Here is a 27,314-nt window from a genome sequence, read left to right as displayed (position 1 = left end):
CTGGGAAGTCCGTGTTGCACCCCTTTTTCGTTTTCTATTTTTGATTACTTGTTGACAGACGATTTCGGCTCAATCATCTGAATCTCGATCGGACCTAATACATGAAATGAAAGTAGCTCGGGCACTGCCGGATTTGGACAAATTGTAGGCTAATTTGATTGTAAACGGGCAAACGACGAGACTCATTACTACGCAATGAGCTGACGAGATTTTAGCCGAATTCCTTCTCTAAGACCCTCTAATTTGCGATTTACCGCTTCTGTTAAGCTTTCGTTTCCTCGAGAAATCCGCTTAGGAAGTTCGAAATTCGATTCCGGTTCCATTTTATCGTACCCAAGATATAAGCTTTACATTCGTTATTTCCTTCTTCTTATTTTTTTTCTATTTTCTGGGAACATTTATCGATTTTTGTTGTCGTGAGCCGGTTCTGTGCGGAAGGGTATGACGCAGATTACTCCGGAGACGGTTAACTCATTAAAAACAATTATTTCGACTGTTTTATCCATAATTTACGTAACGGTCGCGACACGAGGTCTTCCCAGGGAGGTCACCCATCCTAGCTCTGCCATCGCGCCAGAACGCTTAACTTCATGTTATGATTGGGCGAGAGCAGTGCCGCGTGTTGTCCATCGCCGCCCGCTCCACACGTACTCGAGGATATAAGAATAAACATCCCACTCAATGTCGGGTGCGATCATACCAGCACTAATGCACCGATCCCATCGAACTCGAAGTTAAGCGTGCTTGAGAGCAGTACTAGGATTGGGTGACCCCTGGGAAGTCCTCGTGTTGCACCCTTTTCGTGTTTTCTATTTTGATTACTTGTTGACAGACGATTTTCGGCTCAAATCATCTGAATCTCGATCGGGACCAGATAAGACATGTGAAATGAAAGTAGCTCGGCACTGCCGGATTTGGACAAAATTGTAGGCTAATTTGATTGTAAACGGGCAAACGGACGAGACTCATTACTACGCAATGAGCTGACGAGATTTTAGCCGAATTCCTTCTCTAAGACCCTCTAATTTGCGATTTACCGCTTCTGTTAAGCTTTCGTTTCCTCGAGAAATCCGCTTAGGAAGTTCGAAATTCGATTCCGGTTCCATTTTATCGTATCCGAGCATAATAATAGCTTTACATTCGTTATTTCCTTCTTCTTATTTTTTTTCTATTTTCTGGGAACATTTATCGATTTTTGTTGTCGTGAGCCGGTTCTGTGCGGAAGGGTATGACGCAGATTACTCCGGAGACGGTTAACTCATTAAAAACAATTATTTCGACTGTTTTATCCATAATTTACGTAAACGGTCGCGACACGAGGTCTTCCCAGGGAGGTCACCCATCCTAGCTCTGCCATCGCGCCAGAACGCTTAACTTCATGGTTATGATTGGGCGAGAGCAGTGCCGCGTGTTTCCGCTCGCCGCCCGCTCCACACGTACTCGAGGGATATAAGAATAACATCCCACTCAATGTCGGTGCGATCATACCAGCACTAATGCACCGGATCCCATCAGAACTCCGAAGTTAAGCGTGCTTGGGCGGAGAGCAGTACTAGATGGGTGACCCCCTGGAAGTCCTCGTGTTGCACCCCTTTTCGTGTTTTTCTATTTTTGATTACTTTTTGACAGACGATTTTCGGCTCAAATCATCTGAATCTCGATCGGGACCAGATAAGACATGTGAAATAAAGTAGCTCGGCAATGCCGGATTTGGACAAAATTGTAGCTAATTTGATTGTAAACGGGCAAACGGACGAGACTCATTACTACGCAATGAGCTGACGAGATTTTAGCCGAATTCCTCTCTAAGACCCTCTAATTTGCGATTTACCGCTTCTGTTAGCTTTCGTTTCCTCGAGAAATCCGCCTTAGAAGTTCGAAATTCGATTCCGGTTCCATTTTATCGTATCCCAAGCATAATAAGGCTTTACATCGTATTTCCTTCTTCTTATTTTTTTTCTATTTTCTAGGGAACATTTATCGATTTTTGTTGTCGTGAGCCGGTTCTGTGCGGAAGGGTATGACGCAGATTACTCCGGAGACGGTGAACTCATTAAAAACAATTATTTCGACTGTTTTATCCATAATTTACGTAAACGGTCGCGACACGAGGTCTTCCCAGGGAGGTCACCCATCCTAGCTCTGCCATCGCGCCAGAACGCTTAACTTCATGGTTATGATTGGGCGAGAGCAGTGCCGCGTGTTGTCCATCGCCGCCCGCTCCACACGTACTCGAGGGATATAAGAATAAACAGCCCACTCAATGTCGGGTGCGATCATACCAGCACTAATGCACCGGATCCCATCAGAACTCCGAAGTTAAGCGTGCTTGGCGAGAGCAGTACTAGGATGGGTGACCCCCTGGGAAGTCCTCGTGTTGCACCCCTTTTCGTGTTTTTCTATTTTGATTACTTGTTGACAGACGAGTTTCGGCTCAAATCATCTGAATCTCGATCGGGAACCAGATAAGACATGTGAAATGAAAGTAGCTCGGGCACTGCCGGATTTGACAAAATTGTAGGCTAATTTGATTGTAAACGGGCAAACGACGAGACTCATTACTACGCAATGAGCTGACGAGTATTTTTATCCGAATTCTTCTCTAAGACCCTCTCATTGCGATTTACGCTTCTGTTAAGCTTTCGTTTTCCTCGAGAAATCCGCTTAGGAAGTTTGAAATTCGATTCGGTTCCATTTTTATCGTATCCCAGCATAATAACAGCTTTACATTCGTTATTTTCTTCTCTTATTTTTTTTTTCTATTTTTCTGGGAACATTTATCGATTTTTGTTGTCGTGAGCCGGTTCTGGGGGAAGGAGATGACGCAGATTACTCCGGAGACAGTGAACTCATTAAAACAATTATTCGACTGTTTTATCCATAATTTACGTAAACGGTCGCGACACGAGGTCTTCCCAGGGAGGTCACCCATCCTAGCTCTGCCATCGCGTCAGAACGCTTAACTTCTATGGTTATGATTGGGCGAGACCGTAGTGCCGCGTGTTGTCCATCGCCGCCCCGCTCCACACGTACTCGAGGGATTAAGAATAAAATCCCCATCCCACTTCAATGTCGTGTGCGATCATACCAGCACTAATGCACCGGATCCCATCAGAACTCCGAAGTTAAGCGTGCTTGGTGCGAAGCGCAGTACTAGGATGGGTGACCCCCTGGGAAGTCCTCGTGTTGCACCCCTTTTTCGTGTTTTTCTATTTTTGATTACTTGTTGACAGACGATTTTCGGCTCAAATCATCTGAATCTCGATCGGGACCAGATAAGACATGTTAAATGAAAGTAGCTCGGGCACTGCCCGGATTTGGACAAAATTGTAGGCTAATTTGATTGTAAACGGGCAAACGGACGAGACTCATTACTACGCAATGAGCTGACGAGATTTTAGCCGAATTCCTTCTCTAAGACCCTCTAATTTGCGATTTACCGCTTCTGTTAAGCTTTCGTTTCCTCGAGAAATCCGCTTAGGAAGTTCGAAATTCGATTCCGGTTCCATTTTATCGTAATCCGAGGCATAATAATAGCTTTACATTCGTTATTTCCTTCTTCTTATTTTTTTTCTATTTTCTGGGAACATTTATCGATTTTTGTTGTCGTGAGCCGGTTCTGTGCGGAAGGGTATGACGCAGATTACTCCGGAGACGGTTAACTCATTAAAAACAATTATTTCGACTGTTTTATCCATAATTTACAGTAAACGGTCGCGACTACGAGGTCTTCCCAGGGAGGTCACCCATCCTAGCTCTGCCATCGCGCCAGAACGCTTAACTTCATGGTTATGATTGGGCGAGAGCAGGGCCGCGTGTTGTCCATCGCCGCCCGCTCCACACGTACTCGAGGGATATAAGAATAAACATCCCACTCAATGTCGGGTGCGATCATACCAGCACTAATGCACCGGATCCCATCAGAACTCCGAAGTTAAGCGTGCTTGGCGAAAGCGCAGTACTAGGATGGATGACCCCCTGGGAAGTCCTCGTGTTGCACCCCTTTTCGTGTTTTTCTATTTTTGATTACTTGTTGACAGACGATTTTCGGCTCAAATCATCTGAATCTCGATCGGGACCAGATAAGACATGTTAAATGAAAGTAGCTCGGGCACTGCCGGATTTGAACAAAATTGTAGGCTAATTTGATTGTAAACGGGCAAACGGACGAGACTCATTACTACGCAATGAGCTGACGAGATTTTATCCGAATTCCTTCTCTAAGACCCTCTAATTTGCGATTTACCGCTTCTGTTAAGCTTTCGTTTCCTCGAGAAATCCGCTTAGGAAGTTCGAAATTCGATTCCGGTTCCATTTTATCGTATCCTAGGCATAATAAAGCTTTACATTCGTTATTTTCCTTCTTCTTATTTTTTTTCTATTTTCTTGGAACATTTATCGATTTTTGTTGTCGTGAGCCGGTTCTGTGCGGAAGGGTATGACGCAGATTACTCCGGAGACGGTTAACTCATTAAAACAATTATTTCGACTGTTTTATCCATAATTTACGTAAACGGTCGCGACACGAGGTCTTCCCAGGGAGGTCACCCATCCTAGCTCTGCCATCGCGCCAGAACGCTTAACTTCATGGTTATGATTGGGCGAGAGCAGTGCCGCGTGTTGTCCATCGCCGCCCGCTCCACACGTACTCGAGGGATATAAGAATAAACATCCCACTCAATGTCGGGTGCGATCATACCAGCACTAATGCACCGGATCCCATCAGAACTCCGAAGTTAAGCGTGCTTGGGCGAAAGCGCAGTACTAGGATGGGTGACCCCCTGGGAAGTCCTCGTGTTGCACCCCTTTTCGTGTTTTTCTATTTTTGATTACTTGTTGACACACGATTTTCGGCTCAAATCATCTGAATCTCGATCGGGACCAGATAAGACATGTGAAATGAAAGTAGCTCGGGCACTGCCGGATTTGGACAAAATTGTAGGCTAATTTGATTGTAAACGGGCAAACGGACGAGACTCATTACTACGCAATGAGCTGACGAGGTTTTAGCCGAATTCCTTCTCTAAGACCCTCTAATTTGCGATTTACCGCTTCTGTTCAGCTTTCGTTTTCTCGAGAAATCCGCTTAGGAAGTTCGAAATTCGATTCCGGTTCCATTTTATCGTATCCGAGGCATAATAATAGCTTTACATTCGTTATTTCCTTCTTCTTATTTTTTTTCTATTTTCTGGGAACATTTATCGATTTTTGTTGTCGTGAGCCGGTTCTGTGCGGAAGGGTATGACGCAGATTACTCCGGAGACGGTTAACTCATTAAAAACAATTATTTCGACTGTTTTATCCATAATTTACATAAACGGTCGCGATACGAGGTCTTCCCAGGGAGGTCACCCATCCTAGCTCTGCCATCGCGCCAGAACGCTTAACTTCATGGTTATGATTGGGCGAGAGCAGGGCCGCGTGTTGTCCATCGCCGCCCGCTCCACACGTACTCGAGGGATATAAGAATAAACATCCCACTCAATGTCGGGTGCGATCATACCAGCACTAATGCACCGGATCCCATCAGAACTCCGAAGTTAAGCGTGCTTGGGCGAAAGCGCAGTACTAGGATGGGTGACCCCCTGGGAAGTCCTCGTGTTGCACCCCTTTTCGTGTTTTTCTATTTTTGATTACTTGTTGACAGACGATTTTCGGCTCAAATCATCTGAATCTCGAATCGGAGACCAGATAAGACATGTGAAATGAAAGTAGCTCGGGCACTGCCGGATTTGGACAAAATTGTAGGCTAATTTGATTGTAAACGGGCAAACGGACGAGACTCATTACTACGCAATGAGCTGACGAGATTTTAGCCGAATTCCTTCTCTAAGACCCTCTAATTTGCGATTTACCGCTTCTGTTAAGCTTTCGTTTCCTCGAGAAATCCGCTTAGGAAGTTCGAAATTCGATTCCGGTTCCATTTTATCGTATCCCAAGCATAATAATAGCTTTACATTCGTTATTTCCTTCTTCTTATTTTTTTTCTATTTTCTGGGAACATTTATCGATTTTTGTTGTCGTGAGCCGGTTCTGTGCGGAAGGGTATGACGCAGATTACTCCTGGAGACGGTTAACTCATTAAAAACAATTATTTCGACTGTTTTATCCATAATTTACGTAAACGGTCTGCGACACGAGGTCTTCCCAGGGAGGTCACCCATCCTAGCTCTGCCATCGCACAGAACGCTTAACTTCATGGTTATGATTGGGCCGAGAACAGTGCCGGGTGTTGTCCATCGCCGCCTTGCTCCACCGTACTCGAGGGATATAAGAATAAACATCCCACTCAATGACGGGTGCGATCATACCAGCACTAATGCACCGGATCCCATCAGAACTCCGAAGTTAAGTGTGCTTGGGCGAGAACAGTACTAGGATGGGTGACCCCCTGGGAAGTCCTCGTGTTGCACCCTTTTTCGTGTTTTTCTTTTTTTGATTACTTGTTGACAGACGATTTTCGGCTCAAATCATCTGAATCTCGATCGGGACCAGATAAGACATGTGAAATGAAAGTAGCTCGGGCACTGCCGGATTTGGACAAAATTGTAGGCTAATTTGATTGTAAAAGGGCAAACGGACGAGACTCAATACTACGCAATGAGATGGCGAGATTTTAGCCGAATTCCTTCTTTAAGACCTTCTAATTTGCGATTTACCGCTTCTGTTAAGCTTTCGTTTCCTCGAGAAATCCGCTTAGAAAGTTCGAAATTCGATTCCGGTTCCATTTTATCGTATCCTAAGCATAATAATAGCTTTACATTCGTTATTTCCTTCTTCTTATTTTTTTTCTATTTTCCGGGAACATTTATTCATTTTTGTTGTCGTGAGCCGGTTCTGTGTGGAAGGGTAAGACGCAGATTACTCCGGAGACGGTTAACTCATTAAAAACAATATTTCGACTGTTTTATCCATAATTTACGTAAACGGTCGCGACACGAGGTTTTCCCAGGGAGGTCACCCATCCTAGTTCTGCCATCGCGCCAGAACGCTTAACTTCATGGTTATGATTGGGCGAGAGTAGTGCCGCGTGTTGTCCATCGCCGCCCGCTCCACACGTACTCGAGGGATATAAGAATAAACATCCCACTCAATGTCGGGTGCGATCATACCAGCACTAATGCATCGGATCCCATCAGAACTCCGAAGTTAAGGTGCTTGGGCGAGAGCAGTACTAGGATGGGTAACCTCCTGGGAAGTCCTCGTGTTGCACCCCTTTTCGTGTTTTTCTATTTTTGATTACTTGTTGACATACGATTTTCGGCTCAAATCATCTGAATCTCGATCGGGACCAGATAAGACATGTGAAATGAAAGTAGCTCGGGCACTGCCGGATTTGGACAAAATTGTAGGCTAATTTGATTGTAAACGGGCAAACGGACGAGAATCATTACTACGCAATGAGCTGACGAGATTTTAGCCGAATTCCTAATCTAAGACCCTTTAATTTGCGATTTACCGCTTCTGTTAAGCTTTCGTTTCCTCGAGAAATCCGCTTAGGAAGTTCGAAATTCGATTCCGGTTCCATTTTATCGTATCCCAAGCATAATAATAGCTTTACATTCGTTATTTCCTTCTTCTTATTTTTTTTCTATTTTCTGGGAACATTTATCGATTTTTGTTGTCGTGAGCCGGTTCTGTGCGGAAGGGTATGACGCAGATTACTCCGGAGACGGTTAACTCATTAAAAACAATTATTTCGACTGTTTTATCCATAATTTACGTAAACGGTCGCGACACGAGGTCTTCCCAGGGAGGTCACCCATCCTACTCTGCCATCGCGCCAGAACGCTTAACTTCATGGTTATGATTGGGCGAGAGCAGTGCCGCGTGTTGTCCATCGCCGCCCGCTCCACACGTCTTCGAGGGATATAAGAATAAACATCCAACTCAATGTCGGGTGCGATCATACCAGCACTAATGCACCGGATCCCATCAGAACTACGAAGTTAAGCGTGCTTGGGCGAAAGCGCAGTACTAGGATGGGTGACCCCCTGGGAAGTCCTCGTGTTGCACCCTTTTCGTGTTTTTCTATTTTTGATTACTTGTTGACAGACGATTTTCGGCTCAAATCATCTGAATCTCGATCGGGACCACATAAGATATGTGAAATGAAAGTAGCTCGGGCACTGCCGGATTTGTACAAAATTGTAGGCTAATTTGATTGTAAACGGGCAAACGGACGAGACTCATTACTACGCAATGAGCTGACGAGATTTTAGCCGAATTCCTTCTCTAAGACCCTCTAATTTGCGATTTACCGCTTCTGTTAAGCTTTCGTTTCCTCGAGAAATCCGCTTAGGAAGTTCGAAATTCGATTCCGGTTCCATTTTATCGTATCCCAAGCATAATAATAGCTTTACATTCGTTATTTCCTTCTTCTTATTTTTTTTCTATTTTCTGGGAACATTTATCGATTTTTGTTGTCGTGAGCCGGTTTCTGTGCGGAAGGGTATGACGCAGATTACTCCGGAGACGGTTAACTCATTAAAACAATTATTTCGACTGTTTTATCCATAATTTACGTAAACGGTCGCGACACGAGGTCTTCCCAGGGAGGTCACCCATCCTAGCTCTGCCATCGCGCCAGAACGCTTAACTTCATGGTTATGATTGGGCGAGAGCAGTGCCGCGTGTTGTCCATCGCCGCCCGCTCCACACGTACTCGAGGGATATAAGAATAAACATCCCACTCAATGTCGGGTGCGATCATACAAGCACTAATGCACCGGATCCCATCAGAACTCCGAAGTTAAGTGTGCTTGGGCGAGAACAGTACTAGGATGGGTGACCCCCTGGGAAGTCCTCGTGTTGCACCCTTTTAGGTGTTTTTCTTTTTTTGATTACTTGTTGACAGACGATTTTCGGCTCAAATCATCTGAATCTCGATCGGGACTAGATAAGACATGTGAAATGAAAGTAGCTCGGGCACTGCCGGATTGGGACAAAATTGTAGGCTAATTTGATTGTAAACGGGCAAACGGACGAGACTCATTACTACGCAATGAGCTGACGAGATTTTAGCCGAATTCCTTCTCTAAGACCCTCTAATTTGCGATTTACCGCTTCTGTTAAGCTTTCGTTTTCTCGAGAAATCCGCTTAGGAAGTTCGAAATTCGATTCCGGTTCCATTTTATCGTATCCGAGGCATAATAATAGCTTTACATTCGTTATTTCCTTCTTCTTATTTTTTTTCTATTTTCTGGGAACATTTATCGATTTTTGTTGTCGTGAGCCGGTTCTGTGCGGAAGGGTATGACGCAGATTACTCCGGAGACGGTTAACTCATTAAAAACAATTATTTCGACTGTTTTATCCATAATTTACGTAAACGGTCGCGACACGAGGTCTTCCCAGGGAGGTCACCCATCCTAGCTCTGCCATCGCGCCAGAACGCTTAACTTCATGGTTATGATTGGGCGAGAGCAGTGCCGCGTGTTGTCCATCGCCGCCCGCTCCACACGTACTCGAGGGATATAAGAATAAACATCCCACTCAATGTCGGGTGCGATCATACCAGCACTAATGCACCGGATCCCATCAGAACTCCGAAGTTAAGCGTGCTTGGGCGAGAGCAGTACTAGGATGGGTGACCCCCTGGGAAGTCCTCGTGTTGCACCCCTTTTCGTGTTTTTCTATTTTTGATTACTTGTTGACAGACGATTTTCGGCTCAAATCATCTGAATCTCGATCGGGACCAGATAAGACATGTTAGATGAAAGTAGCTCGGGCACTGCCGGATTTGGACAAAATTGTAGGCTAATTTGATTGTAAACGGGCAAACGGACGAGACTCATTACTACGCAATGAGCTGACGAGATTTTAGCCGAATTCCTTCTCTAAGACTCTCTAATTTGCGATTTACCGCTTCTGTTAAGCTTTCGTTTCCTCGAGAAATCCGCTTAGGAAGTTCGAAATTCGATTCTGGTTCCATTTTATCGTATCCTAAGAATAATAATAGCTTTACATTCGTTATTTCCTTCTTCTTATTTTTTTTTCTATTTTCTGGGAACATTTATCGATTTTTGTTGTCGTGAGCCGGTTCTGTGCGGAAGGGTATGACGCAGATTACTCCGGAGACGGTTAACTCATTAAAAACAATTATTTCGACTGTTTTATCTATAATTTACGTAAACGGTCGCGACACGAGGTCTTTCTAGGGAGGTCACCCATCCTAGCTCTGCCATCGCGCCATAACGCTTAACTTCATGGTTATGATTGGGCGAGAGCAGTGCCGCGTGTTGTCCATCGCCGCCCGCTCCACACGTACTCGAGGGATATAAGAATAAACATCCCACTCAATGTCGGGTGCGATCATACCAGCACTAATGCACCGGATCCCATCAGAACTCCGAAGTTAAGCGTGCTTGGGCGAGAGCAGTACTAGGATGGGTGACCCCCTGGGAAGTCCTCGTGTTGCACCCCTTTTCGTGTTTTTCTATTTTTGATTACTTGTTGACAGACGATTTTCGGCTCAAATCATCTGAATCTCGATCGGGACCAGATAAGACATGTGAAATGAAAGTAGCTCGGGCACTGCCGGATTTGGACAAAATTGTAGGCTAATTTGATTGTAAACGGGCAAACGGACGAGACTCATTACTACGCAATGAGCTGACGAGATTTTAGCCGAATTCCTTCTCTAAGACCCTCTAATTTGCGATTTACCGCTTCTGTTAAGCTTTCGTTTTCTCGAGAAATCCGCTTAGGAAGTTCGAAATTCGATTCCGGTTCCATTTTATCGTATCCAAGGCATAATAATAGCTTTACATTCGTTATTTCCTTCTTCTTATTTTTTTTCTATTTTCTGGGAACATTTATCGATTTTTGTTGTCGTGAGCCGGTTCTGTGCGGAAGGGTATGACGCAGATTACTCCGGAGACGGTTAACTCATTAAAAACAATTATTTCGACTGTTTTATCCATAATTTACGTAAACGGTCGCGATACGAGATCTTCCCAGGGAGGTCACCCATCCTAGCTCTGCCATCGCGCCAGAACGCTTAACTTCATGGTTATGATTGGGCGAGAGCAGTGCCGCGTGTTGTCCATCGCCGCCCGCTCCACACGTACTCGAGGGATATAAGAATAAACATCCCACTCAATGTCGGGTGCGATCATACCAGCACTAATGCACCGGATCCCATCAGAACTCCGAAGTTAAGCGTGCTTGGGCGAAAGCGCAGTACTAGGATGGGTGACCCCCTGGGAAGTCCTCGTGTTGCACCCCTTTTCGTGTTTTTCTATTTTTGATTACTTGTTGACAGACGATTTTCGGCTCAAATCATCTGAATCTCGATCGGGACCAGATAAGACATGTTAAATGAAAGTAGCTCGGGCACTGCCAGATTTGGACAAAATTGTAGGCTAATTTGATTGTAAACGGGCAAACGGACGAGACTCATTACTACGCAATGAGCTGACGAGATTTTAGCCGAATTCCTTCTCTAAGACCCTCTAATTTGCGATTTACCGCTTCTGTTAAGCTTTCGTTTCCTCGAGAAATCCGCTTAGGAAGTTCGAAATTCGATTCCGGTTCCATTTTATCGTATCCGAGGCATAATAATAGCTTTACATTCTTTATTTCCTTCTTCTTATTTTTTTCTATTTTCTGGGAACATTTATCGATTTTTGTTGTCGTGAGCCGGTTCTGTGCGGAAGGGTATGACGCAGATTACTCCGGAGACGGTTAACTCATTAAAAACAATTATTTCGACTGTTTTATCCATAATTTACGTAAACGGTCGCGATACGAGGTCTTCCCAGGGAGGTCACCCATCCTAGCTCTGCCATCGCGCCAGAACGCTTAACTTCATGGTTATGATTGGGCGAGAGCAGTGCCGCGTGTTGTCCATCGCCGCCCGCTCCACACGTACTCGAGGGATATAAGAATAAACATCCCACTCAATGTCGGGTGCGATCATACCAGCACTAATGCACCGGATCCCATCAGAACTCCGAAGTTAAGCGTGCTTGGGCGAAAGCGCAGTACTAGGATGGGTGACCCCCTGGGAAGTCCTCATTCTTGCACCCCTTTTCGTGTTTTTCTATTTTTGATTACTTGTTGACAGACGATTTTCGGCTCAAATCATCTGAATCTCGATCGGGACCAGATAAGACATGTTAAATGAAAGTAGCTCGGGCACTGCCAGATTTGGACAAAATTGTAGGCTAATTTGATTGTAAACGGGCAAACGGACGAGACTCATTACTACGCAATGAGCTGACGAGATTTTAGCCGAATTCCTTCTCTAAGACCCTCTAATTTGCGATTTACCGCTTCTGTTAAGCTTTCGTTTCCTCGAGAAATCCGCTTAGGAAGTTCGAAATTCGATTCCGGTTCCATTTTATCGTATCCGAGCATAATAATAGCTTTACATTCGTTATTTCCTTCTTCTTATTTTTTTTCTATTTTCTGGGAACATTTATCGATTTTTGTTGTCGTGAGCCGGTTCTGTGCGGAAGGGTATGACGCAGATTACTCCGGAGACGGTTAACTCATTAAAAACAATTATTTCGACTGTTTTATCCATAATTTACGTAAACGGTCGCGAAACGAGGTCTTCCCAGGTAGGTCACCCATCCTAGCTCTGCCATCGCGCCAGAACGCTGAACTTCATGGTTATGATTGGGCGAGAGCAGTGCCGCTGTGTTGTCCATCGCCGCCCGCTCCACACGTACTCGAGGGATATAAGAATAAACATCCCACTCAATGTCGGGTGCGATCATACCAGCACTAATGCACCGGATCCCATCAGAACTCCGAAGTTAAGCGTGCTTGGGCGAAGCGCAGTACTAGGATGGTGACCCCCTGGGAAGTCCTCTTGTTGCACCCCTTTTCGTGTTTTTCTATTTTTGATTACTTGTTGACAGACGATTTTCGGCTCAAATCATCTGAATCTCGATCGGGACCAGATAAGACATGTTAAATGAAAGTAGCTCGGGCACTGCCGGATTTGGACAAAATTGTAGGCTAATTTGATTGTAAACGGGCAAACGGACGAGACTCATTACTACGCAATGAGCTGACGAGATTTTAGCCGAATTCCTTCTCTAAGACCCTCTAATTTGCGATTTACCGCTTCTGTTAAGCTTTCGTTTCCTCGAGAAATCCGCTTAGGAAGTTCGAAATTCGATTCCGGTTCCATTTTATCGTATCCCGAGGCATAATAATAGCTTTACATTCGTTATTTCCTTCTTCTTATTTTTTTCTATTTTCTGGAACATTTATCGATTTTTGTTGTCGTGAGCCGGTTCTGTGCGGAAGGGTATGACGCAGATTACTCCGGAGACGGTTAACTCATTAAAAACAATTATTTCGACTGTTTTATCTATAATTTACGTAAACGGTCGCGATACGAGGTCTTCCCATGGAGGTCACCCATCCTAGCTCTACCATCGCGCCAGAACGCTTAACTTCATGGTTATGATTGGGCGAGAGCAGTGCCGCGTGTTGTCCATCGCCGCCCGCTCCACACGTACTCGAGGGATATAAGGAATAAACATCCCACTCAATGTCGGGTGCGATCATACCAGCACTAATGCACCGGATCCCATCAGAACTCCGAAGTTAAGCGTGCTTGGGCGAAAGAGCAGTACTAGGATGGGTGACCCCCTGGGAAGTCCTCATGTTGCACCCCTTTTCGTGTTTTTCTATTTTTGATTACTTGTTGACAGACGATTTTCGGCTCAAATCATCTGAATCTCGATCGGGACCAGATAAGACATGTTAAATGAAAGTAGCTCGGGCACTGCCGGATTTGGACAAAATTGTAGGCTAATTTGATTGTAAACGGGCAAACGGACGAGACTCATTACTACGCAATGAGCTGACGAGATTTTAGCCGAATTCCTTCTCTAAGACCCTCTAATTTGCGATTTACCGCTTCTGTTAAGCTTTCGTTTCCTCGAGAAATCCGCTTAGGAAGTTCGAAATTCGATTCTGGTTCCATTTTATCGTATCCCAAGAATAATAATAGCTTTACATTCGTTATTTCCTTCTTCTTATTTTTTTTCTATTTTCTGGGAACATTTATCGATTTTTTGTTGTCGTGAGCCGGTTCTGTGCGGAAGGGTATGACGCAGATTACTCCGGAGACGGTTAACTCATTAAAAACAATTATTTCGACTGTTTTATCCATAATTTACGTAAACGGTCGCGACACGAGGTCTTCCCAGGGAGGTCACCCATCCTAGCTCTGCCATCGCGCCAGAACGCTTAACTTCATGGTTATGATTGGGCGAGAGCAGTGCCGCGTGTTGTTCCATCGCCGCCCGCTCCACACGTACTCGAGGGATATAAGAATAAACATCCCACTCAATGTCGGGTGCGATCATACCAGCACTAATGCACCGGATCCCATCAGAACTCCGAAGTTAAGATGGGCGAGAGCAATACAAGGATGGGTGACCCCCTGGGAAGTCCTCGTGTTGCACCCTTTTTCGTGTTTTTTTTTTATTTTTGATTACTTGTTGACAGACGATTTTGGGCTCAAATCATCTGAATCTCGATCGGGACCAGATAAGACATGTGAAATGAAAGTAGCTCGGGCACTGCCGGATTTGGACAAAATTGTAGGCTAATTTGATTGTAAACGGGCAAACGGACGAGACTCATTACTACGCAATGAGCTGGCGAGATTTTAGCCGAATTCCTTCTCTAAGACCCTCTAATTTGCGATTTTCCGCTTCTGTTAAGCTTCTGTTTCCTCGAGAAATTCGCTTAGGAAGTTCTAAATTCGATTCTTGTTCCATTTTATCGTATCTCAGACATAATAATAGCTTTATATTCGCTATTTTCTTCTTCTTATTTTTTTTCTATTTTCTGGGAACATTTAGCGATTTTTATTGTTGTGAGCCGGTTCTGTGCGGAAGGGTATGACGCAGATTACTCCGGAGACGGTTAACTCATTAAAACAATTATTTTGACTGTTTTAGCCATAATTTACGTAAACGGTCGCGACACGAGGACTTCCCAGGGAGGTCACCCATACTAACTCTGCCATCGCGCCAGAACGCTAACTTCATGGTTATGATTGGGCGAGAGCTGTGCCGCGTGTTGTCCATCGCCGCCCGCTCCACACGTACTCGAGGAATATAAGAATAAACATCATACTCAATGTCGGGTGCGATCATACCAGCACTAATGCACCGGATCCCATCAGAACTCCGAAGTCAACCGTGCTTGGGCTAGAGCAGTACTAGGATGGGTGTCCCCCTGCGAAGTCCTCGTGTTGCACCTCTTTTCGTGTTAATCTATTTTTGATTACTTGTTGACAGACGATTTTCGGCTCAAATCATCTGAATCTCGATCGAGACCAGATAAGACATGTGAAATCAACGTAGCTCGGGCAGTGCCGGATTTGGACAAAATTATTCCTAATTTGATTGTAAACGGGCAAACGAACGAGACACATTACTCCGCAATGAGATGGCGAGATTTTAGCCGAATTCCTTCTCTAAGACCCTTTAATTTGCGATTTTCCGATTCTGTTAAACTTCCGCTTCCTCGAGAAATCTTCTTAGAAAGTTTGAAATTCGATTCTGTTCCATTTTATCCTATCTCAGGCATAATAATAGCTTTACATTCGATATTTTCTTCTTCTTATTTTTTTTTTCTATTTTCTGGGAACATTTAGCGATTTTTGTTGCCGTGAGCCGGTTCTGTGTGGAAGGGTATGACGCAGATTACTCCGAAGACAGTTAACTCATTAAAAACAATTATTTCTACTGTTTTAGCCATAATTTACGTAAACGGTCCCGACACGAGGAATTCCCATGGGAGGTCACCCATCCTAGCTCTGCCATCGCTCCAGAACGCAAACTTCATGGTTCTGATTGGGCGAGTGCAGTGCCGCGTGTTGTCCCTCGCCGCCCGCTCCAAACGTACTCAGGAGATACAAGAATAAACATTCCACTCAATGTCGGGTGCGATCATACCAGCAATAATGCACCGGATCCCATCATAACTCCGAAGTTAAGCGTGCTTGGGCAAGAGCAGTGCAAGGATGGGTGACCCCTGGGAAGTCCTCGTGTTGCTCCCCTTTTCGTTATTTTCGTGTTGGACAAAATTGTAGCCTAATTTGATTGTAAACGGGCAACGAACGAGGCTTATTGCGGATCGAGATTTTAGCCGAATTTCTTCTCTGAAGCCCTCTAATTTACGATTTTCCTCTTCATTTAAGCTTCCGTTTCATCGAGAAATCCGCTTAGGAAGTTCGAAATTCGATTCCTGTTCCATTTTCTCGTATCTCATGCATAATAATAGCTTTACATTCGCTGTTTTCTTCTTCTTATTTTTTTTCTATTTTCTGGGAACATTTAGCAATTTTTGTTGCCGTAAGCTGGTTTTGTGCGGAAGGGTATGTCGCAGATTACTCCGGAGACGGTTAACTCATTAAAAACAATTATTTCGACTGTTTTAGCCATAATTTACGTATACGATCGCGACACGAGGACTTCCCAGGAAGGTTACCCATCCTAGCTTTGCCATCGCGTCAGAACGCTTAACTTCATGGTTCTGATTGGGCGAGAGCAGTGCCGCGTGTTGTCCATCGTCGCACGCTCCACACGTACTCGAAAGATATAAGAATAAAAATCGCACTCTATGTCTGGTGCGATCATACCAGCACTAATGCACCGGATCCCATCAGAACTTCAACGTTAAGCGTGCTTGGGCGAGAGCAGTACTAGTAGGATGGGTGACCCCCTGGGAAGTCCTCGTGTTGCACCCCTTTTCGTGTTTTTCTATTTTTGATTACTTGTTGACAGACGATTTTCTGCTCAAATCATCTGAATCTCGATCGGGACCAGATAGGACATGTGAAATCAACGTAGCTCGGGCACTGCCGGATTTGGACAAAACTGTAGGCTAATTTGATTGTAAACGGGCAAAAAAATGAGACTCATTGCTCCGCAATGAGCTGACGAGATTTTAGCCGAATTCCTTCTCTAAGACCCTCTAATTTGCGATTTTCCGCTTCTGTTAAGCTTCCGTTTCCTCAAGAAATCCGCTTAGAAAATTCGAAATTCGATTCCGGTTCAATTTTATCGTATCCCAGGCATAATAATAGCTTTACATTCGCTATTTTCTTCTTCTTATTTTTTTTTCTATTTTTTGGGAACATTTAGCGATTTTTGTTGTCGTGAGCCGGTTCCGTGCGGAAAAGGATATGACGCAGATTACTCCGGAGACGTTTAACTCATTAAAAACAATTATTTCGACTGTTTTAGCTATAATTTACGTAAACGGTCGCTACACGAGGACTTCCCAGGGAGGTCACCCGTCCTAGCTCTGCTATCGCGCTAGAACGCTTAATTTCATGGTTCTGATTGGGCGAGAGCAGTGCCGCGTGTTGTCCATCGTCGCCCGCTTCACACGTACTCGAGAGATATAAGAATAAAAATCGCACTCAATGTCTGGTGCGATCATACCAGCACTAATGCACCGGATCCCATCAGAACTCTGAATTTAAGCGTGCTTTGGCGAGAGCAGTACTAGGATGGGTGACCCCCTGGGAAGTCCTCGTGTTGCACCCATTTTCGTGTTTTTCTATTTTTGATTTCTTGTTGACAAACGATTTTCGGCTCAAATCATCTGAATCTTGATCGGGACTAAATAAGACATGTGAAATCAACGTAGCTCGGGCACTGTCGGATTTCGACAAAATTGTAGGCTAATTTGATTGTAAACTGGAAAACGAACGAGACTCATTACTCCGCAATGTGCTGGCGAGATTTTAGCCGAATTCTTTGTCTAAGACCCACTAATTTGCGATTTTCTGCTTCTGTTATGCTTCCGTTTACTCGAGAAATCCGCTTAGGAAGTTCGAAATTCGATTCCTGTTCCATTTTATCGTATCTCAAGCATAATAATAGCTTTACATTCGCTATTTTCTTCTTTTTATTTTTTTTTCTATTTTCTGGAACATTTAGCGATTTTTGTTGCCGTGAGCCGGTTCTGTGCGGAAGGGTATGACGCAGATTACTCCGGAGACGGTTAACTCATTAAAAACAATTATTTCGAATGTTTTATCCATAATTTACATAAACGGTCGCGACACGAGGACTTCCCAGGGAGGTCACCCATCCTAGCTCTGCCATCGCGCCAGAACGCTTAAATTCATGGTTCTGATTGGGCGAGATCAGTGCCGCGTGTTGTCCATCGTCGCCCGCTCCACTCGTACTCGAGAGATATAAGAATAAAAATCCCACTCAATGTCGGGTGCGATCATACCAACACTAATGCACCGGATCCCATTAGAACTCCAAAGTTAAGCGTGCTTGGGCGAGAGCAGTACTAGGATGGGTGACCCCCTGCTAAGTCCTCGTGATGCACCCCTTTTCTTGTTTTTCTATTTTTGATTACTTGTTGACAGACGATATTCGGCTCAAATCATCTGAATCTCGATCGAAACCATATAAGACATGTGAAATCAACGTAGCTCGGGCCCTACCGGATTTGGACAAAATTGTAGCCTAGTTTGATTGTAAACGGGCAAACGAACGAGACTCATTACTCCGCAATGAGCTGGCGAGATTTTAGCCGAATTCCTTCTCTAAGACCCTCTAATTTGCGATTTTCCGCTTCTGTTAAGCTTTCGTTTCATCGAGAAATCCTCTTAGGAAGTTCGAAATTCGATTCCTGTTCCATTTAATCGTATCTTAGGCATAATAATAGCTTTACATTCGCTATTTTCTTCTTTTTATTTTTTTCTATTTTCTGGGAACATTTAGCGATTTATATTGCCGTGAGCCGGTTCTGTGCGGAAGGGTGTGACAAAGATTACTTCGGAGATGGTTAACTCATTAAAAACAATTATTTCGACAGTTTTAGCCCTAATTTACGTAAACGGTGGCGACACGAGGACTTCCCAGGAAGGTGACCCATCCTAGCTCTGCCATCGCGCCAGAACGCTTAACTTCATGGTTCTTATTGAGCGAGAGCAGTGCCGCGTGTTGTCCATCGTCGCCCGCTCCACACGTACTCGAGAGATATAAGAATAAACTTCCCACTCAATATCGGGTGCGATCATACCAGCACTAATGCACCGGATCCCATCAGAACTCCGAAGTTAAGCATGCTTGGGCAAGAGTAGTACTAGGATGTCTGACCCCCTGGGAAGTCCTCGTGTTGCACCCCTTTTCGTGTTTTTCTATTTTTGATTAATTGTTGACAGCCGATTTTCGGCTCAAATCATCTGAATCTCGATCGGGACCAAATAAGACATGTGAAATCAACGTAGCTCGGGCACTGCCGGATTTGGACAAAATTGTAGGCTAATTTGATTGTAAACGAGCAAACGACCGAGAATCATTACTCCGAAATGAGCTGGCGAGATTTTAGGCGAATTCCATCTCTAAGACCTCTAATTTGCGACTTTCCGCTTCTGTTAAGCTTCCGTTTCCTCGAGAAATCTGCTTAGGAAGTTCGAAATTCGTTTCCTGTTCCATTTTATCGTATCTCAGGCATAATAATAGCTTTACATTCGCTATTTTCTTCTTCTTATTTTTTTTCTATTTTCTGGGAACATTTAGCGATTTTTGTTGCTGTGAGCCGGTTCTGTGTGGAAGGGTATGACGCAGATTACTCCGGAGACGGTTAACTCATTAAAAAAATTATTTCGACTGTTTTAGCCATAATTTACGTAAACGGTCGGGACACAATGACTTCCCAGGAAGGTCACCCATCCTAGCTCGGCCATCGCGCCAGAACGCTTAACTTCATAGTTCTGATTGGGCGAGTGCAGTGCCGCGTGTTGTCCATCGTCGCCCGCTCCACACGTACTAGAGAGATATAAGAATAAACATCCCACTCAATGTCGGGTGCGATCATACCTGCACTAATGCACCGGATCCAATCAGAACTCCGAAGTTAAGCGTGCTTGGGCAAGAGAAGTACTAGGATGGGTAAACAAGCAAATGACTGAGACTCAATGCTACGCAATGAGCTGGCGAGATTTTAGCCGAATTCCTTCTCTAAGACCCTCTAATTTGCGATTTTTCGCTTCTGTTAATAGCTTTACATTCGCTATTTTCTTCTTCTTATTTTTTTTATATTTTTAAGAACATTTAGCGATTTTTGTTGTCGTGAGCCGGTTCTGTGCGGAAAAGAGTATGACGCAGATTACTCCGAGTCGGTTAACTCATTAAAAACAATTATTTCGACTGCTTTAGCTATAAATTACGTAAACGGTCGCGACACGAGGACTTCCCATGGAGGTCACCCATCCTAGCTCTGCCATCGCGCCAGAACGCTTAACTTCATGGTTCTGATTTGGCGAGAGCAGTGTCGCGTGTTGTCCATCGTCGCCCGCTTCACACGTACTCGAGAGATATAAGAATAAAAATCCCACTCAATTTCGGGTGCGATCATACCTGCAATAATGCACCGGATCCCATCAGAACTCCGAAGTTAAGCGTGCTTGGGCGAGAGCCAGTACTAGGATGGGTGACCCCCTGTGAAGTCCACTTGTTGTACCCCTTTTCGTGTTTTTCTATTTTTGATTACTTGTTGACATACGATTTTCGGCTCAAATCATCTGAATCTCGATCGGGACCAGATAAGACATGTGAAATCAACTTATCTCGGGCACTGCCGGATTTTGACAAAATTGTAGCCGAATTTGATTGTAAACGGACAAACGAATGAGACTCATTACTCTGCAATGAGCTGGCGAGATTTTAGCCGAATTCCTTCTCTAAGACTCTCTAATTTGCGATTTTTCGCTTCTTTTAAGCTTCCGTTTCCTCAAGAAATCCGCTTAGGAAGTTCGAAATTAGATTCCTGTTCCATTTTATGGTATCTCAGGCATAATTACAGCTTAACATTCGCTATTTTCTTCTTCTTATTTTTTTTTCTATTTTCTCGGAACATTTAGCGATTTTGGTTGCCGTGAGCCGATTCTGTGCGGAAGGGTATGACGCAGATTACTCCGGAGACGGTTAACTCATTAAAAACAATTATTTCGACTGTTTTAGCCATAATTTACGTAAATGGTCGCGACACGAGGACTTCCCAGAAAGGTCACCCATTCTCGCTCTACCATCGCGCTAAAACGCTTAACTTCATGGTTCTGATTGGGCGAGAGCAGTGCCGCGTGTTGTCCATCGTCGCCCACTCCACACGTATTCGAGAGATATAAGAATAAAAATCCCACTCAATGTTGGGTGCGATCATACCAGCACTAATGCATCGGATCCCATCAGAACTCCGAAGTTAAGCGTTCTTGGGCGAGAGCAGTACTAGGATGGCTGACCCCCTGGTAAGTCTTCATGATGCACCCCTTTTTGTGTTTTTCTATTTTTGATTACTTGTGTATAGACGATTTTCGGCTCAAATCCTCTGAATCTCGATCGGGACCAGATAAGACATGTGAAATCAACGTAGCTCGGGCACTACCGGATTTGGACAAAATTGTAGCCTAGTTTGATTGTAAACGGGCAAACGAACGAGACTCATTACTCCGCAATGAGCTGGCGAGATTTTAGCCGAATTCCTTCTCTAAGACACTCTAATTTGCGATTTTCCGCTTCTGTTAAGCTTCCGTTTCATCGAGAAATCCGCTTAGGAAGTTCGAAATTCGATTCCTGTTCCATTTTATCATATCTTAAGCATTATAATAGCTTTACATTCGCTTTTTTCTTCTACTTATTTTTTTCTATTTTCTGGGAACATTTAGCGATTTATATTGCCGTGAGCCGGTTCTGTGCGGAAGGGTGTGACGCAGATTACTCCGGAGATGGTTAACTCATTAAAAACAATTATTTCGACTGTTTTACCCATAATTTACGTAAACGGTCGCGACACAAGGACTTCCAGGAAGGTCACCCATCCTAGCTCGGCCATCGCGCCAGAACGCTTAACTTCATGGTTTTGATTTGGCGAGAGCAGTGCCGCGTGTTGTCCATCGTCGCCCGCTCCACACGTACTCGAAAGATATAAGATTAAAAATCCACTCAATGTCGGGTGCGATCATACTAGCACTAATGCACCGGATCCCATCAGAACTTCGAATGTAAGCGTACTTGGGCGAGAGCAGTACTAGGATGGGTGACCCCGTGGGAAGTCATCGTATTGTTCCCCTTTTCGTGTTTTTCTATTTTTGATTACTTGTTGACAGGCGATTTTCGGCTCAAATCATCTAAATCTCGATCGGGACCAGATAAGACATGTGAAATCAACGTAGCTCGGGCACTGTCGGATTTGGACAAATTGTAGGCTAATTTGATTGTAAACGGGCAAACGAACGAGACTCATTACTCCGCAATGAGATGGAGGATTTTAGCCGAATTCCTTCTCTAAGACCCTCTAATTTGCGATTTTCCGCTTCTGTTAAGCTTCCGTTTCCTCGAGAATCCGCTTAGGAAGTCCAAAATTCGATTCCGGTTCCATTTATCGTATCCCAGGCATAATAATAGCTTTACATTTGCTATTTTCTTATTCTTATTTTTTTTTCTATTTTCTAGGAACATTTAGCGATTTTTGTTGTCGTGAGCCGGTTCTGTGCGGAAGGGTATGACGCAGATTACTCCGGAGATGGTTAACTCATTAAAAACAATTAGTTCGATTGTTTTATCCATAATTTACGTAAACGGTCGCGACAAGAGGACTTCCCAGGGAGGTCACCCATCCTAGCTCTGCCATCGCGCCAGAACGCTTAACTTCATGGTTCTGATTGGGCGAGAGCAGTGCCGCGGGTTGTCCATCGCCGCCCACTCCACACATACTCGAGGGATATAAAAATAAACATCCCACTCAATGTCAGGTGCGATCATACCAGGATTAATGCACCGGATCCCCTCAGAACTCCGAAGTTAAGCGTTCTTGGACGAGAGCTATACTAGGATGGGTGACCCCTTGGGAATTCCTCGTGTTGTATCCCTTTTCTTGTTTTTCTATTTTTGATTAATTGTTGACAGACGATTTTTGGCTCAAATCATCTGAATTTCGATCGTGACCAGATAAGACATGTGAAATCAAAGTAGCTCAGGCACTGCCGGATTTTAACAAAATTGTAGCCTAATTTGATTGTAAACGGGCAAACGAACGAGACTCATTACTTCGCAATGAGCTGGCGAGATTTTAGCCGAATTCCTTCTCTAAGACCCTCTAATTTGCGATTTTCCGCTTCTGTTAAGCTTCCGTCTCCTCGAGAAATCCGCTTAGGAAGTCCAAAATTCGATTCCGGTTCCATTTTATTGTATCCCAGGCATAATAATAGTTTTACATTCGCTATTTTCTTATTTTTATTTTTTTTCTATTTTCTAGGAACATTTAGCGATTTTTGTTGTCGTGAGCCGGTTCTGTGCGGAAGGGTATGATGCAGATTACTCCGGAGATGGTTAACTCATTAAAAACAATTATTTCGACTGTTTTAGCCATAATTTACGTAAACGGTCGCGACAGGAGGACTTCCTAGGGAGGTCACCCATCCTAGCTCTGCCATCGCGCCAGAACGCTTAACTTCATGGTTCTGATTGGGCGAGAGCAGTGCCGCGTGTTGTCCATCGCCGCCCGCTCCACACATACTCGAGGGATATAAGAATAAACATCCCACTCAATGTCAGGTGCGATCATACCAGCATTAATGCACCGGATCCCCTCAGAACTCCGAAGTTAAGCGTGCTTGGACGAGAGCTGTACTAGGCTGTGTGACCTCTTGGGATTTCCTCGTGTTGCACCCCTTTTCGTGTTTTTCTATTTTTGATTAACTGTTGACAGACGATTTTCGCTCAAATCATCTGAATCTCGATCGGGACCAAATAAGACATGTGAAATCAAGTAGCTCAGGCACTGCCGGATTTGGACAAATTGTAGCCTAATTTGATTGTAAACGGGAAAACGAACGAGACTCATTACTCCGCAATGAGCTGCCGAGATTTTAGCCGAATTCCTTCTCTAAGACCCTCTAATTTGCGATTTTCCGCTTCTGTTAAGCTTCCGTTTCCTCGAGAAATCCGCTTAGGAAGTCCGAAATTCGATTCAGGTTCCATTTTATCGTATCACAGGCATAATAATAGCTTACATTCGCTATTTTCTTATTCTTATTTTTTTTTCTATTTTTTGGGAGCATTTAGCGATTTTTGTTGTCGTGAGCCGGTTCTGCGCGGAAGGGTATGACGCCGATTACTCCGGAGATGGTTAACTCATTTGAAACAATTATTTCGGCTGTTTTAGCCATAATTTACGTAAACCGTCTAGACACGAGGACTTCCCAGGGAGGTCACCCATCCTATCTCTGCCATCGCGCCAGAATGATTAACTTCATGGTTCTGATTGGGATAGAGTAGTGCCGCGTGTTGTCAATCGCCGCCCTGCTTCCAAACGTACACGAGGGATAAAAGAATAAACATCCCACTCAAGGTCGGGTGCGATCATACCAGCACTAATGCACCGGATCCCATCAGAACTCCGAAGTTAAGTGTGCTTGGGCGAGTGCAGTACCAGGATGGGTGAGCCCCTTGGAATTCCTCGTGTTGCACCTCTTTTCGTGTTTTTCTATTTTTGATTAATTGTTGACAGACGATTTTTGGCTCATATCATCTGAATCTCGATCAGGACCAGATAAGACATGTGAAATCAACTTATCTCGGGCACTGCCGGATTTTGACAAAATTGTAGCCGAATTTGATTGTAAACGGACAAACGAATGAGACTCATTACTCTGCAATGAGCTGGCGAGATTTTAGCCGAATTCCTTCTCTAAGACCCTCTAATTTGCGATTTTCCGCTTCTGTTAAGCTTCTGTTTCCTCGAGAAATACGCTTAGGAAGTTCGAAATTCGATTACGGTTCCATTTTATCGTATCCCAGGCATAATAATAGCTTTACATTCGCTATTTTCTTCTTCTTATTTTTTTCTATTTTTTGGTAACATTTAGCAATTTTTTTTGTCGTGAGCCGGTTCTGTGTGGAATGGTATGACTCAGATTACTCTGGAGACGGTTAACTCATTAAAAAAAATTATTTTCGACTGTTTTATCCATAATTTACGTAAACGGTCGTGACACGAGGACTTCCTAGGGAGGTCACCCAACCTAGCTCGGCCATCGCGACAGAACGCTTAACTTCATAGTTTTGATTGGGCGAGAGCAGTGCCGCGTGTTGTCCATCGCCGCCCGCTCCACACGTACTCGAGGGATATAAGAATGAACATCCCACTCAATGTCGGGTGCGATCTTACCAGCACTAATGCACGGATCCCATCAGAACTCCGAAGTTATATGTGCTTGGGCGAGAGCAGTACTAGGATGAGTGGCCCCCTGGCTGTCCTCGTGTTGCACCCCTTTTCTTGTTTTTCTATTTTGATTACTTGTTAACAGACGATTTTCGGCTCAAATCATCTAAATCTCGATCGGGACCAGATAAGACATGTGAAATCAACGTAGCTCGGGCGCTGCCGAATTTGGACAAAATTGTATCCTAATTTGATTGTAACGGAAACAAACGAACGAGGACTCATTACATCGCAATGAGCTGGCGAGATTTTAGCCAAATTCCTTCTCTAAGACCCTCTAATTTGCGATTTTCCGATTCTTTTAAGCTTCCGTTTCCTCGAGAAATCCGCTTAGGAAGTCCAAAATTCGATTTACGGCTCCATTTTATCGTATCCAAGGCATAATAATAGCTTACATTCGCTATTTTCTTATTTCTTATTTTTTTTCTATTTTCTGGGAACATTTAACGATTTTTGTTGTCGTGAGCCGGTTCTGGGCGGAAGGTATGATGCATATTACTCCTGGAGATGGTTAACTCATTGAAAACAATTATTTCGACCTGATTTAGCCATATTACGTAAACGTCGCGACACGAGGACTTCCTGGGGAGGTCACCCATCCTTGCTCTGCCATCGCGCCAGAACGCTTAACTTCATGGTTCTGATTGGGCGAGTGCAGTGCCGCGTGTTGTCCATCGCCGCCCGCTCAACACGTACTCGAGGGATATAAGAATAAACATCCCACTCAATGTCGGGTGCGATCATACCGGCACTAATGCACCGGATCCCATCAGAACTACGAAGTTAAGCTTGCTTGGGCGAGAGCAGTACTAGGATCGGTGACCCCCTGGGAAGTCCTCGTGTTGCACCCTTTTCGTGTTTTTCTATTTTTGATTACTTGTTGATAGACGATTTTTGGCTCAAATCATCTGAATCTCGATCGGGACCAGATAAGACATGTGAAATGAAAGTAGCTCGGGCACTGCCGGATTTGGACAAATTGTAGGCTAATTGATTGTAAACGAGCAAACGGACGAGACTCATTATTACGCAATGAGCTGACGAGATTTTAGCCGAATTCCTTCTCTAAGACCCTCTAATTTGCGATTTAACGCTTCTGTTAAGCTTTCGTTTCATCATGAAATCAGCTTAGGAAGTTCGAAATTCGATTCCGGTTCCATTTTATCGTATCTCAGGCATAATAATAGCTTTACATTCGTTATTTCCTTCTTCTTATTTTTTTTCCATTTTCTGGGAACATTTATAGATATTTGTTGTCGTGAGCCGGTTCTGTGCGAAAGGGTATGACGCAGATTACTCCGGAGACGTGTAACTCATTAAAAACAATTATTTCGACTGTTTATCCATAATTTACGTAAACGATCGCGACACGAGATCTTCCCAGGGAGGTCACCCATCCTACCTCTGCCATCGCGCCAGAACGCTTAACTTCATGGTTATGATTGGGCGAGAGCAGTGCCGCGTGTTGTCCATCGCCGCCCGCATCCACACGTACTCGAGGAATATAAGATAAACATCCCACTCAATGTTCGGTTTGCGATCATACCAGCACTAATGCCCGGATCCCATCAGAACTCCGAAGTAAAGCGTGCTTGGGCCAGAGCAGTACTAGGATGGGTGACCCCTGGGAAGTTCTCGTGTTGCACCCTTTCGTGTTTTTCTATTTTTGATTACTTGTTGACAGACGATTTTCGGCTCAAATCATCTGAATTTCGATCAAGACCAGATAAGAAATGTGAAATGAAAGTAGCTCGGGCACTGCCGGATTTGGACAAAATTGTAGGCTAATTTGATTGTAAACGGGCAAACGAACGAGACTCATTACTACGCAATGAGCTGACGAGATTTTAGCCGAATTCCTTCTCTAAGACCCTCTAATTTACGATTAAACGCTTCTGTTAAGCTTTCGTTTCCTCGAGAAATCGCTTAGGAAGTTCGAAATTCGATTCCGGTTCCATTTATCGTATCCAGGCATAATAATAGCTTACATTCGTTATTTCCTTCTTCTTATTTTTTTCTATTTTCTGGGAACATTAATCGATTTTTTGTTGTCCTGAGCCGGTTCTGTGCGGAAGGGT

General features: G+C 44.2%; 27 non-coding genes and 5 pseudogenes across 27 annotated transcripts; all 32 read left to right on the top strand.

The window, feature by feature from the left end:
- Positions 1–1,474: 1,474 nt before the first annotated feature.
- Positions 1,475–1,592, top strand: LOC142508246 (5S ribosomal RNA). Its single transcript, XR_012806470.1, has one exon. It is a non-coding gene; the product is annotated as a 5S ribosomal RNA (ribosomal RNA).
- A 676-nt stretch (positions 1,593–2,268) lies between these two features.
- LOC142513967 (5S ribosomal RNA) lies at positions 2,269–2,386 on the top strand. Its single transcript, XR_012809886.1, has one exon. It is a non-coding gene; the product is annotated as a 5S ribosomal RNA (ribosomal RNA).
- Positions 2,387–3,074: 688 nt separating this feature from the next.
- On the top strand, positions 3,075–3,195 carry LOC142506357 (5S ribosomal RNA). Its single transcript, XR_012804651.1, has one exon. It is a non-coding gene; the product is annotated as a 5S ribosomal RNA (ribosomal RNA).
- A 688-nt stretch (positions 3,196–3,883) lies between these two features.
- Positions 3,884–4,003, top strand: LOC142507432 (5S ribosomal RNA). The gene has a single exon (XR_012805691.1). It is a non-coding gene; the product is annotated as a 5S ribosomal RNA (ribosomal RNA).
- Positions 4,004–4,685: 682 nt separating this feature from the next.
- LOC142514480 (5S ribosomal RNA) lies at positions 4,686–4,806 on the top strand. Its single transcript, XR_012810370.1, has one exon. It is a non-coding gene; the product is annotated as a 5S ribosomal RNA (ribosomal RNA).
- Positions 4,807–5,489: 683 nt separating this feature from the next.
- Positions 5,490–5,610, top strand: LOC142514479 (5S ribosomal RNA). The gene has a single exon (XR_012810369.1). It is a non-coding gene; the product is annotated as a 5S ribosomal RNA (ribosomal RNA).
- A 687-nt stretch (positions 5,611–6,297) lies between these two features.
- On the top strand, positions 6,298–6,416 carry LOC142508629 (5S ribosomal RNA). Its single transcript, XR_012806836.1, has one exon. It is a non-coding gene; the product is annotated as a 5S ribosomal RNA (ribosomal RNA).
- Positions 6,417–7,098: 682 nt separating this feature from the next.
- Positions 7,099–7,216, top strand: LOC142515042 (5S ribosomal RNA). Its single transcript, XR_012810907.1, has one exon. It is a non-coding gene; the product is annotated as a 5S ribosomal RNA (ribosomal RNA).
- Positions 7,217–7,898: 682 nt separating this feature from the next.
- LOC142506298 (5S ribosomal RNA) lies at positions 7,899–8,019 on the top strand. The gene has a single exon (XR_012804593.1). It is a non-coding gene; the product is annotated as a 5S ribosomal RNA (ribosomal RNA).
- A 682-nt stretch (positions 8,020–8,701) lies between these two features.
- On the top strand, positions 8,702–8,820 carry LOC142513871 (5S ribosomal RNA). The gene has a single exon (XR_012809795.1). It is a non-coding gene; the product is annotated as a 5S ribosomal RNA (ribosomal RNA).
- Positions 8,821–9,503: 683 nt separating this feature from the next.
- On the top strand, positions 9,504–9,622 carry LOC142513921 (5S ribosomal RNA). Its single transcript, XR_012809843.1, has one exon. It is a non-coding gene; the product is annotated as a 5S ribosomal RNA (ribosomal RNA).
- A 684-nt stretch (positions 9,623–10,306) lies between these two features.
- Positions 10,307–10,425, top strand: LOC142513909 (5S ribosomal RNA). Its single transcript, XR_012809832.1, has one exon. It is a non-coding gene; the product is annotated as a 5S ribosomal RNA (ribosomal RNA).
- A 683-nt stretch (positions 10,426–11,108) lies between these two features.
- LOC142514478 (5S ribosomal RNA) lies at positions 11,109–11,229 on the top strand. Its single transcript, XR_012810368.1, has one exon. It is a non-coding gene; the product is annotated as a 5S ribosomal RNA (ribosomal RNA).
- Positions 11,230–11,911: 682 nt separating this feature from the next.
- Positions 11,912–12,033, top strand: LOC142507421 (5S ribosomal RNA). Its single transcript, XR_012805680.1, has one exon. It is a non-coding gene; the product is annotated as a 5S ribosomal RNA (ribosomal RNA).
- A 683-nt stretch (positions 12,034–12,716) lies between these two features.
- On the top strand, positions 12,717–12,835 carry LOC142508026 (5S ribosomal RNA). Its single transcript, XR_012806260.1, has one exon. It is a non-coding gene; the product is annotated as a 5S ribosomal RNA (ribosomal RNA).
- Positions 12,836–13,518: 683 nt separating this feature from the next.
- LOC142515488 (5S ribosomal RNA) lies at positions 13,519–13,639 on the top strand. Its single transcript, XR_012811332.1, has one exon. It is a non-coding gene; the product is annotated as a 5S ribosomal RNA (ribosomal RNA).
- Positions 13,640–14,324: 685 nt separating this feature from the next.
- On the top strand, positions 14,325–14,438 carry LOC142511154 (5S ribosomal RNA; annotated as a pseudogene).
- A 684-nt stretch (positions 14,439–15,122) lies between these two features.
- On the top strand, positions 15,123–15,241 carry LOC142517292 (5S ribosomal RNA). Its single transcript, XR_012813046.1, has one exon. It is a non-coding gene; the product is annotated as a 5S ribosomal RNA (ribosomal RNA).
- A 683-nt stretch (positions 15,242–15,924) lies between these two features.
- LOC142511548 (5S ribosomal RNA) lies at positions 15,925–16,042 on the top strand (annotated as a pseudogene).
- A 568-nt stretch (positions 16,043–16,610) lies between these two features.
- On the top strand, positions 16,611–16,732 carry LOC142508431 (5S ribosomal RNA). The gene has a single exon (XR_012806643.1). It is a non-coding gene; the product is annotated as a 5S ribosomal RNA (ribosomal RNA).
- Positions 16,733–17,418: 686 nt separating this feature from the next.
- Positions 17,419–17,537, top strand: LOC142517529 (5S ribosomal RNA). Its single transcript, XR_012813270.1, has one exon. It is a non-coding gene; the product is annotated as a 5S ribosomal RNA (ribosomal RNA).
- Positions 17,538–18,220: 683 nt separating this feature from the next.
- Positions 18,221–18,339, top strand: LOC142507804 (5S ribosomal RNA). The gene has a single exon (XR_012806049.1). It is a non-coding gene; the product is annotated as a 5S ribosomal RNA (ribosomal RNA).
- A 682-nt stretch (positions 18,340–19,021) lies between these two features.
- LOC142516435 (5S ribosomal RNA) lies at positions 19,022–19,140 on the top strand. The gene has a single exon (XR_012812229.1). It is a non-coding gene; the product is annotated as a 5S ribosomal RNA (ribosomal RNA).
- A 1,221-nt stretch (positions 19,141–20,361) lies between these two features.
- LOC142508854 (5S ribosomal RNA) lies at positions 20,362–20,481 on the top strand. Its single transcript, XR_012807055.1, has one exon. It is a non-coding gene; the product is annotated as a 5S ribosomal RNA (ribosomal RNA).
- Positions 20,482–21,165: 684 nt separating this feature from the next.
- On the top strand, positions 21,166–21,284 carry LOC142510926 (5S ribosomal RNA; annotated as a pseudogene).
- Positions 21,285–21,964: 680 nt separating this feature from the next.
- Positions 21,965–22,083, top strand: LOC142511366 (5S ribosomal RNA; annotated as a pseudogene).
- A 680-nt stretch (positions 22,084–22,763) lies between these two features.
- LOC142509557 (5S ribosomal RNA) lies at positions 22,764–22,882 on the top strand. Its single transcript, XR_012807725.1, has one exon. It is a non-coding gene; the product is annotated as a 5S ribosomal RNA (ribosomal RNA).
- A 683-nt stretch (positions 22,883–23,565) lies between these two features.
- Positions 23,566–23,684, top strand: LOC142510174 (5S ribosomal RNA). The gene has a single exon (XR_012808301.1). It is a non-coding gene; the product is annotated as a 5S ribosomal RNA (ribosomal RNA).
- Positions 23,685–24,366: 682 nt separating this feature from the next.
- On the top strand, positions 24,367–24,485 carry LOC142516389 (5S ribosomal RNA). Its single transcript, XR_012812186.1, has one exon. It is a non-coding gene; the product is annotated as a 5S ribosomal RNA (ribosomal RNA).
- A 683-nt stretch (positions 24,486–25,168) lies between these two features.
- LOC142512472 (5S ribosomal RNA) lies at positions 25,169–25,285 on the top strand (annotated as a pseudogene).
- A 683-nt stretch (positions 25,286–25,968) lies between these two features.
- Positions 25,969–26,087, top strand: LOC142506810 (5S ribosomal RNA). Its single transcript, XR_012805087.1, has one exon. It is a non-coding gene; the product is annotated as a 5S ribosomal RNA (ribosomal RNA).
- A 681-nt stretch (positions 26,088–26,768) lies between these two features.
- On the top strand, positions 26,769–26,885 carry LOC142510003 (5S ribosomal RNA). The gene has a single exon (XR_012808145.1). It is a non-coding gene; the product is annotated as a 5S ribosomal RNA (ribosomal RNA).
- The last annotated feature ends 429 nt before the right edge of the window (positions 26,886–27,314 follow it).

The sequence above is a fragment of the Primulina tabacum genome, chromosome 10, assembly GCF_025594145.1.
Source record: "Primulina tabacum isolate GXHZ01 chromosome 10, ASM2559414v2, whole genome shotgun sequence".
NCBI lineage: Eukaryota > Viridiplantae > Streptophyta > Magnoliopsida > Lamiales > Gesneriaceae > Primulina > Primulina tabacum.
This window is presented reverse-complemented; position numbering and strand designations above follow the sequence as displayed.